The sequence below is a fragment of the Grammomys surdaster genome, unplaced genomic scaffold, assembly GCF_004785775.1.
Source record: "Grammomys surdaster isolate TR1022 unplaced genomic scaffold, NIH_TR_1.0 361, whole genome shotgun sequence".
NCBI classification, from domain to species: domain Eukaryota; kingdom Metazoa; phylum Chordata; class Mammalia; order Rodentia; family Muridae; genus Grammomys; species Grammomys surdaster.
In genome coordinates this window covers 235,440-244,761 of record NW_021604780.1, presented here as the reverse complement: position 1 = coordinate 244,761, position 9,322 = coordinate 235,440, and the positions used below count along the sequence as shown (strand labels likewise).

The 9,322-nt window shown below is 45.3% G+C and overlaps 1 pseudogene; it reads right to left on the bottom strand.

The window, feature by feature from the left end:
- Window positions 1-2,757: 2,757 nt before the first annotated feature.
- Window positions 2,758-8,896, bottom strand: LOC114631370 (annotated as a pseudogene).
- Between the last annotated feature and the right edge of the window lie 426 nt (window positions 8,897-9,322).

The following is a 9,322-nucleotide window of genomic DNA, read 5'->3' as shown; positions in this document are numbered from 1 at the left end:
ATCAGAGGACAACTTGTAGAAGTCAGTTCTCTCCTTCCACACTGTGGACTTCAGGAGCCAAACTCAGGTCATCAGGACTGAGCAGGTGGCCTTACTCTTTTTTTCAATGAACCAAAACGCCTTACAGATTAAACTAAAATTGCACATCGAACTCATGAATCTGTAGGTGGACTCTTTCGTGTTTATAGTTCCTCTCTGAGTTTCAAAAATGCATTTTGAACCCATGTGTCAGAGTCTAAACAGATCCTTAATGACGGAGCAAGCTCAAGCTACGTAGTTTCAGTGTTGGGAGCTATAGGCATGTTCACATCAAAAGGAACACTCTGGTTCTGAACATTTGTGCAGATGTCATTTCTACCTCAGACCACAAACATAAACACACCTACATAAGGGAGTGATTGGTATGTAAACCACATCACTAATCACATCCCAGTAAATGTAAGTTATGGAGTCTCCAACTCAACTTCCCCTTATCCAGATAATCCACTGGCCATATGTTCTACCACACTACTTTGCATAAGGAGCTGTGGTGGGGAAGTTGCAGTGAAGAGAGATGATGGCCGAGTCAGCTGTAATAAGTAGTTTTTATTTTATCCTATATTTATAAGGAAGTTCTCGAAAAATTGAGTGTCTCTGAAGAACTCTCAACTTCCAGTGCTGGGGTAATTTGAGCAATGATGGTGAAGGGATTGCAGCTGCAGAGATAGCCACATGTGTCTAATCATATAAATACATAATTTATTAAATAAAGAAACAGAGAAGGGATAGTTCTTCCTTTTAGAATAGTTCTAAGTAATAGATATAGAAAGAGTTTTAAAAATCAAAGAATTGCCACCTGGAAAACACTACACTATAATAATTATAGGTATAAACCATCAATGGGTGTTGAAGTCGATGGCTAAAGGATGGTACTAAACAGGATATTTGTACAGAATCAAAGTGCTTGTTCCATCAGATACTTGTGAATGCCTAGGGTGAAATATCAAATCTTACAAAAGAGAAACCTGGTAGATACCATCTTACCACACGCTCAGTGCTATCATCATCAGTAATGAGATGTCATGGGACATCTGATATAACAACATTCTTACATGGGAAATATGTAGGGTCTGTGGTGTGGGGCATAAAGGGGTATCCCCTGAAAATAGAAGGTGGACACGGTGTCTCACATCTCTTACCACTCAGAAGCCTAGTACCTGGCAAGCCTCTTCTGGAGACAGCACCTACTGATACTTACTGGCCTGCCTATTTGCAAAGTGTATTAGTCAATTTTCTGTACTATAACAAAATATTTGAGAGAAATCAACTTAAAAAGAGAGAAGGTTGATCGTGGCTCAATTTCAGAAGCACCAGTCTATGATCATCATGGTGGGAGAGCATGACCGAGAGGCTGCTTACCTTCAGGTGTCCAAAACTGAAAAGGGGTAAGGGAGGAGGAGGGAATGAGTGTGTCAAGGTTTCACACTCCTAGTAACTTATCTTCCCTCCATTAGCCCAAACTTTTTAGAGATTGCATTGTCTGTCCTCCAGAGTGTTGTAGGCTAGGGACCAAGCCTTCCACCCATAGCCTTTTCAGGGATACGGAAGAATCAAACTACTCAATCCTGGTAACAGGGAAGATGGGTGTCAGCTTTGAGTCACAGAGGTACAGAGTGTGATACCAAAAGCTGTTTTGTGGCTCAAATAATGGCTACACAAGGGATGCTGTATAGCTAAAGTGATGGAGAAATAAAGGAATTGAAATTGGATCAAGGAAAGCATTGTCCCAGCTTAGAGGGTGTTAGCCAAAAAATGGACTACTTCGCCAGTACATGCAGTCTCAGAGTGGTCTTTACAAACAATGGTGAGGGAAATCCTGTTGGACAGAGAACATGGTCATTTAATGTTATGACTCAGACACGAATTGCCCTGAAGGAGACTGGATTATTAGACCATTAACATCATCAATGGATTATTGATTGATTGCTATTGATAAATTCACAGCTGAATGGGCTCTCAGGAAGTGAAGCTCTTGTTAGAGGAGGGGCAGGATATATCTTGTCCTGCCACCCAGTCTGTCTCTGCCTCTTGTCTACCAGAGGTGAGCTACTTCACCCCACTAAACTCACTTGCTGCCATGATGCTCTCTCTTGTGCCTCAGGCCTAAAAGCAACAGGTTCAGGTGACTGTGAACTGAAGCCATAGATCAAATAAACATTTGCTTCTTCAAGTCATTCTTTTTCGGGTATTCTGTCTCAATGACAGAAAGTGTCAGGCACTCATGGGAAGAGACATTAAACAGGAATCTATAGCTCACAATGAAAAATCACTAGGATGGCTAGCCAGGGCCTGAAAGGATGAAGGGACTGGGAATTAGAAGCAGGCAGATCAATAAAAGCAGGTTTAGAGTGAAGCCCGTGTGCTGCATGTTAACTCCCCACAGAGAACATCTACATGGGTGGGTGCTGACCTCTGTGGAAATGGAAGCTATCCCTAAGAACACTAATTACACCTGCTGTGGTTTTGACATGGTCTGTCCTTCAAACACTCACATTCTGGAAGCTTGACTCCAACTGTGGCAACATTGAGGTGACATGGCATGGCCTTGAAGAGGAGCCTAGTAGAAGGTCATTCAATGAAGAGGCTCCACTCTCTCACAGTCAGGAGTGGGCCAGGTCTGAGAGGAGTGACTAGGTGGCCCCTCATTGATATCGTTCTGCCATGTTTGTGTCACTGCTGTGCTTGCTGGCTACCATTCCACTCTCATATTATTTTTTTTTATAAACAATATAAAGAATCCTCTTTATTTTAGTTTTCCATGATTGCACAGATCTTGTGTAAGTAAACAAGGATATTCAGGTTCTGAAGTGGTTTCCTGAGCGATGATCTGAATCTCCACATGGAACTGATTTCCCAAGGCACGGAAATGGTCTTTGATCTTTCTGAACCACTTGTCTTCAAATTCTTTGGAGGACGCAACCACGGAGGCAGTCAGGGCCGCGGGGCCCACACACTTCACCTCCGAATGAAGCTCCTCTTTTATCTTTTCTGGGACAATATCTTCCCCCATAGCCTGGCACGGATCAGAGACGCACATGCTTTCCGCCGAGCCTCCATCTGTGCTTCTTCCCTCCGTGTTGCCAGACAGTTCTGCATCTTCTTTGGAGCCTCCTCAGCCTGCTGAGTAGTACAACCACTTGCTTCCACAGAAAGCAGTGCGCTCTCAGGCAAGGTTGTGGGGAAAGACAAAAGAGAGCCTGTTCCCAAGTGCACAGAAGAGCGACTGACAGCCTTGTCACTTGAGGCAGAACTCTTGTGTCCCTGAGGTGACACACCCAATGCTGGCAGGTCTGGCCCTGGATTCAGGTATGCCTCTGCCAATTTACACCAGCTCCAAGGGTTGAGAGGGTGCAGAGAAATCAGCTTTTGCAGGCAGAGAATCGTCTTCTCCAAGCTCTGCAGGCTGGAAAAGATGGCCAGGTGGAGATAGAGCACCGTGGTCAGATGGTCTGTGTTGGTTGCTTTGCTTTCCAGGTCTGCTGCCATCTCCAGCGCCTCCTCATGCCTCCCAAGGTGAGCCAGACACCGAGCCTGGCCTTCCTGGACATCCCTTTTCATGGCAAAATTAGTAGATGGCAACTGTTCGGAGATACTGGAGTATTCCTGCAGTGCTTTCTCATATTCCTGTCGTCTGTAGGCCAGGTCCCCTCTGAATTTCTTGAGAGTGAGAACTTCGGTATCGTCACTACATTCTGTCTCCTCAAAAAACCACTGCGGCTCGCAGAGCTTGGCGCCATAGGGGGAGGGCGGCTCAGGCAGGCGCTCCGGCCTCTGCTCGAACATCGAGTCCTCAAATTCTCCGCCCAGCACCCAGCATCCACTCTCATATTATTTAATGTGATCCTATGTCTGAACCAGGCAGATTGGACTTTCTAGCCACAAAAATTGAAAGTCAAATAAACTTTTTTCCTTATAAAATTACGTGTAGTGAACATGGGGCTGTAAGGACTGGTTTAGACACATGGTGTTAGTACAGATATACTGCATGAGCCAAGACACCTATCCATGAACATCTAGGAGGCTATGAGTCAGCACAAAATGGCTGATACAGGATGTCCCCGGAACATAATGTAAAGTGATGTAATCCATCATATAATGATATCTGGCAAAATGCCACATATTATGTGTTATGTTGCCTTTGTTTTTGTTTAATAAATAAGACAATAACTTCAGCAGTCTGTTCATGACTGTCTGTAGGCTTGTATGTCTACCTTTGTTCATCTTGTGTGTCAGTCTGGGTGTGTTCCTGTGCTTGGTTATGTGTGGACTGTATATGCCAGTGTTTGTCTGGGTGCCTGCCACCATCAGTCTGTCTTGTAGCCTGCATGCTGGTGAAGAAAGTGTATTTTATCTGCCTACAATTCCTTGGACTCTCTTCAACCTCTTGTTCTCTCATGACCTGCCTCCATTCCTTGCTATAGAGCTTGGACCTCACACTCAGTTGTGGTTATGGCAACAAAAAGAACTAAATCAGTGCCCCGAAACCAAGGAGCTTTAGAGGAGCTGGAAGTCCCAATAGGTAGAATAAGTGAGTCAAGATCCATAGGGTAAATGTAGCAGACCCTTGCAATTACTGTGGACATCCTTCTTACAAAAACATGCTTCTCGACACTGTGCTAGGCTTTGTGAATCTAGAGATCCTAATTCCCAAAGGGAAAACCCCAAAGCGGATAATAACCATCTCATTAAGCTTTCAGCCTTGGTTTTTACCTCACCACCTTGATCTTCTTTTGACTCAAGACCAGAAGGTAGCAAGGGTGACTACATAAGTGTCTAATTGTCAGGGGAATTTAGGGCTGCTGTTACACAGCAAAAGCAGGCAGAACAAGGAGCAGGTTGTCTGGGCTTCCTTGGAGCTCCTGTCTACAGTTGGTAGTGAGTTGGCAGATGTAGTGTCCATGGCCTAAGAACAGTACCATGGCCAGAAGTTCAGAGACGATGTCCTATATTATTTTACAAGGTTAGAATCCTTGATGAGCAGACCAGTAGTGGCTGCAAGGTAGATAACTGTCACTGTCTGGTTAGGATTTGCCTTTTGTTTGTTTTGTTTTTGTCAGTTTGACACAAGCTAGAGATATCTGGGAAGAGAGATTCTTATTTGAAAAGAAAATGCCTCCATAAGCTTGGCCTATAGTTGAGTCTATGGGGTATCATATTGAATAACAGCTGATGTGGGAGAGCTCAGACCATTGTTCACAATTCTACCCCTGGGCAAGTGGTCCTGAGTTCTAGAAGAGAGCAGGCTGAGCATGGGAACAAGCTAGCAAGCAGTGATCCTCTGTGGTTTCTGCTTCTTTTTCTGCCTTCAGTTCCTGCCCTGACTTTCCTCAATGATGAACTGTGATCAGGATTTGTAAACCAAATAAACCCCTTCCTCCCCAAGTTGCTTTTGGCCATGGTGTTTCATCACAGCAATAGAAAGCAGATTAGGACAGTAAGTAGTGTTGAGGACAAAGATGCCCACTTGGGGTATAGACTAACCCTCTACCCTTCCTTTGGTAAGTAGTAAAGAGAACCAACCAGAACCTGAGGAAGCTGTTCTCAGAATGCTTAAGCCTACTGTGCCAGATAGTGGTGAATGCTACATCACTTAGATCGTGCCTTTTAGGATCAAGGCCCCCTTCCCTTAGCAGCCATGAGGGCTAACCGCTGAGAGCGCACTTATGAGTCCTTCTACAATCATCTTTATGAGGAACACTGTTTGGTTCAAAGAATGGGAGCTCCCTTGCCTCAATTCGGGGCAATGCCAATGGATCATAGTAGTGCAAGAGCATCTAGAAAAAGGCCCTCAATGATCTTGGCTATCTTTCCTGCACTCTCTCTGCCCAATAGGTGTCTCTCCCAACTGTAATCACCAATCACTTTCTGAACAGCAATATGTGCCTCACCATCTGCTTCCCAAGAAATCTGGCTCCAGAGTCTCTATAAGCTCTTGACACGAGCAGGAGATGTCTCCTTGTACTCCGTGATTTAAATACTGTAGGTGAGGGAGGGTGAAATAATACAGAGCTGCCTCAAATGATACATGAACACAAGAGAAGAAAGCAAGCAGCTCTGGTGGGCTTCAGCCACTGAGTGTAGATAGTTGTTACAGTACTATAGCCTAACTCCCAGTAACCTGCACAGAATGAAGCCAATGAGTCAAGCTCATACATTTGTAGGTTTTGTCTTCACTGCAAAGATAGCCAACACCAATGCCTAACTTATGAGGCAAACGTTCATTTGCATTTGTGACAAACCGGAACCCAGTTTGAATCTTAGAAAGATTCAAAGGGAGCCAAAGAGCCAATGTGCAATCTCTGTGGAGGTTTCTCCAGCCCAGCAGGAAGTTGCAGAATAGCATTGTGAGTCTCTTGCTGTAGTTGTTGGATACATCTGAAAGATCTGTGTGGCCTTCCAGTCTGCAGGCTGTGGTTGGAATGGTTTGGCCAGAGTCCCTGTGCTTTTGGGCCACTTCCCAGAGCTTCTTGCAGCAACCTGGATGGGTCTGGACTCAAGAGAGAAATGAGTCAATGCCTTTATCCATGAAAAACAAATATTAATAGCAGAATGTTAAGCTACATGTTTCATCTCAGAGGGGAACGTGGCTCCAGGACAAAGGCCACACATCAGACACCACATTCTTTGACAACAGTGCCCAGTAGGACTCTTCCACATAGAACTAAGCAAAGATGATGCTGGTGAAACTTGGCCATTCAGGAGATGTTCTTTCATGGCCCTATGTGAACAGGGGAGTTGGTAGTCTTGCAAGTTCCAGAATGACTCTTTGACAACTTTGTCAATGTCCTGCCATGTTGCATGATGCTTTCTGGCTCAGGAATGCTTTACTGGTCAATCTGTCAAGGAAGCAACTAGTCACACCTCTAACAGTTCATAAGAGTAAAGTTTTGGGAATACCTTGATTGTAGACTTAATCAGTCTGTGGACCTAAGAAACCAAGACCATGTTCGTGGTCTTTTCATTCTAGTTTCTGCATGAGTCTTGGCAAGTTTGTTATTTTGTTTATCATACCTTGGCATCTCAGCTGACTGTGGACAAGGTGAGTATTACTGACTCTGTAGACTATAACTTTGACACCTAGCCTAGAGAATGCATATCATTGTTGTTATAGAGTATTCTAAATCCAGAAATGGGCTGGATGTTGTGGCACATGAATATGATCTCAGAACTTGGGAGGCAGAAGGATTGCACAAGTTCAAGGGCTGTCTGTAAGACCCTGTCTGACAAACACAAGGATTAGAAATGTAGCTCAGTGGCAGAACTGGTCCCCTAGAATTCAAAGGCCCTGGGTTTAGTCTGTGAATGAAGATCTTCAAGAAACGTCTACTGCTCATGGCAGTATCCTCTCAACACTGCTCTTCATCTTGGAGACACACACACTAACTACTGAAGCATATCTGTATGACCAGATGTGTCCTATCTAAATAAATGCCCTTGAACATTAACCACAAAAGCTCTCAAGGGATAGAGCTGCTTTTTATCTTGACAACTCTCTGAGTTCTCTACCCAGTCCTGAGCCTGATCAATGGGTCAGCTTGTCCTATTCTGTTTGACTGAACTAAGATGTTTTGAAACTACATGGATTAAAACTATGTGGGTTATAGACATAGCACACAGCTTCAGAGTTATTAGTCCACTGTGGCAGGAAATGCATGAGGTGGAGGGAGGTAGAGGGTTAACATCATGGCGACTAGGAAGCAGGAAAATAAAGGAAGGTGTCAGGGTAAGATACAGTCCCCAAGGACACCCCCCCCCCAAAAGACATACCTCCAATGACCTACTGACCTAATTCTTCCCACAGGCTCCAACCTCTACATTTTATGTCTCCAATAATTCTGAGAAGTCAGTGCTCATTACTGTGCTGAGACAACACAGATAATGTATGTAGCATTGGGTCATCGGACATCAATTCTCTAGAAACTCCTCAGGCACAAACAGCCAAAGGACAAAAATGACAGACTGAAAATCTCAGTGTGTACATCAGGTGGGGCATGCAGCTCAGGGTGACCTCCCAAGCACTTCCAACACCAGAGGTTAATCCTGTGATCCCATTTTAGATCGTGGTCCCACAAGGTGCTAGGCACTATAGAAAGTGTATCCCAGCACATTAACCCAGTGAGACAGCAGCATTCCACCTTGAAGATGGAGTGAATTTCAGTGCCTACCCATCATGGACTAAGTCAGAATTTGAGCCTGGGAGTTTCTCCTCAGAGCAGAGCTCACTGGCCTAAGGCTGAGGCTAGGGCTCATCTTGCATGTGTGTGTGTGTGTGGGGGGTGTGCACAGGGGGGCAACCAGGACACCACACTCGGTTTGGGTACCAGGGCTTTAGATTTGTGAACTTACAGATCTGGAAGGCTTTGAATGCAAAACCACTCCTGCCTTGAACACTGGCTCTTGGCCTCCATCTAGGAAGCTGAGCCGAGGCATGGATGTTGAGCCTCCCTGGTGCCGGACACCCGCCCCTTCACTACCTGTCTTCAACTCTACCAAATCTTTTGATTTTCTCTTATTTTCACTTTTTTTAGACTGGATCTTGCTAGTATTCCAGACTGACCCCAACACCCTCACCCTCTTGTTCCCCTTCCCAAGGACTGTGATTACAGGCACACACAGCTATGCTGGCTGGTCCTGCTTTGGCTATCCGGTTGTGTCTCAGGTGTGAGCAAGCCTTTCCTGTTCCTCTTCTAGAAAGCTGTCTGGTCCCCATCCCTGTTCCTGCTTGTCCTCTGCTTCATCCTCTTCTGAGACTATATATTGGGCCACCCTACTCCTTCCTTTGTCTAGGAGCTTACCACTTCTTACAGGAGCTCCTGCCGCTTACAGTCTCCTGCTTGCCAGCCCTCCGGTTTTCCATCTCCGGAGACTCACCCATCCCAGCAGGCTAGCAGCTGCCTTCATCCCTCCCCTCTGCAGCCACGGCTCTGTCTGAGTACTCAGTCATTCCATGTCGGGGCTTCCACCTGGCCGGAAACGGGAGCCTCTGCTTACTTCCATTCCCACCTCTATCTTCACTTTACTTTATTTTACTTGCTTTTAAAATCTTGACTCCAGTTGCTTTTCTTGTTCTAGGCCTGGCATCCCAAAGATGAGAACAGAAAATCCAATATGCATAGAAGCAAGCATGTCCCCCCAACCCCTGCTAAGAGGGGGAATTCACTCCTGGACTGGCTGCCTCAGGACACAGTGGTACAAAGCCAGTGGAGGAAACTGCTCTAGAAAACCATTTTCTGTTCACTGTGTTTCCTCTGCCCCCTTGCACGGGACTCCAAAAGTTGTTTTA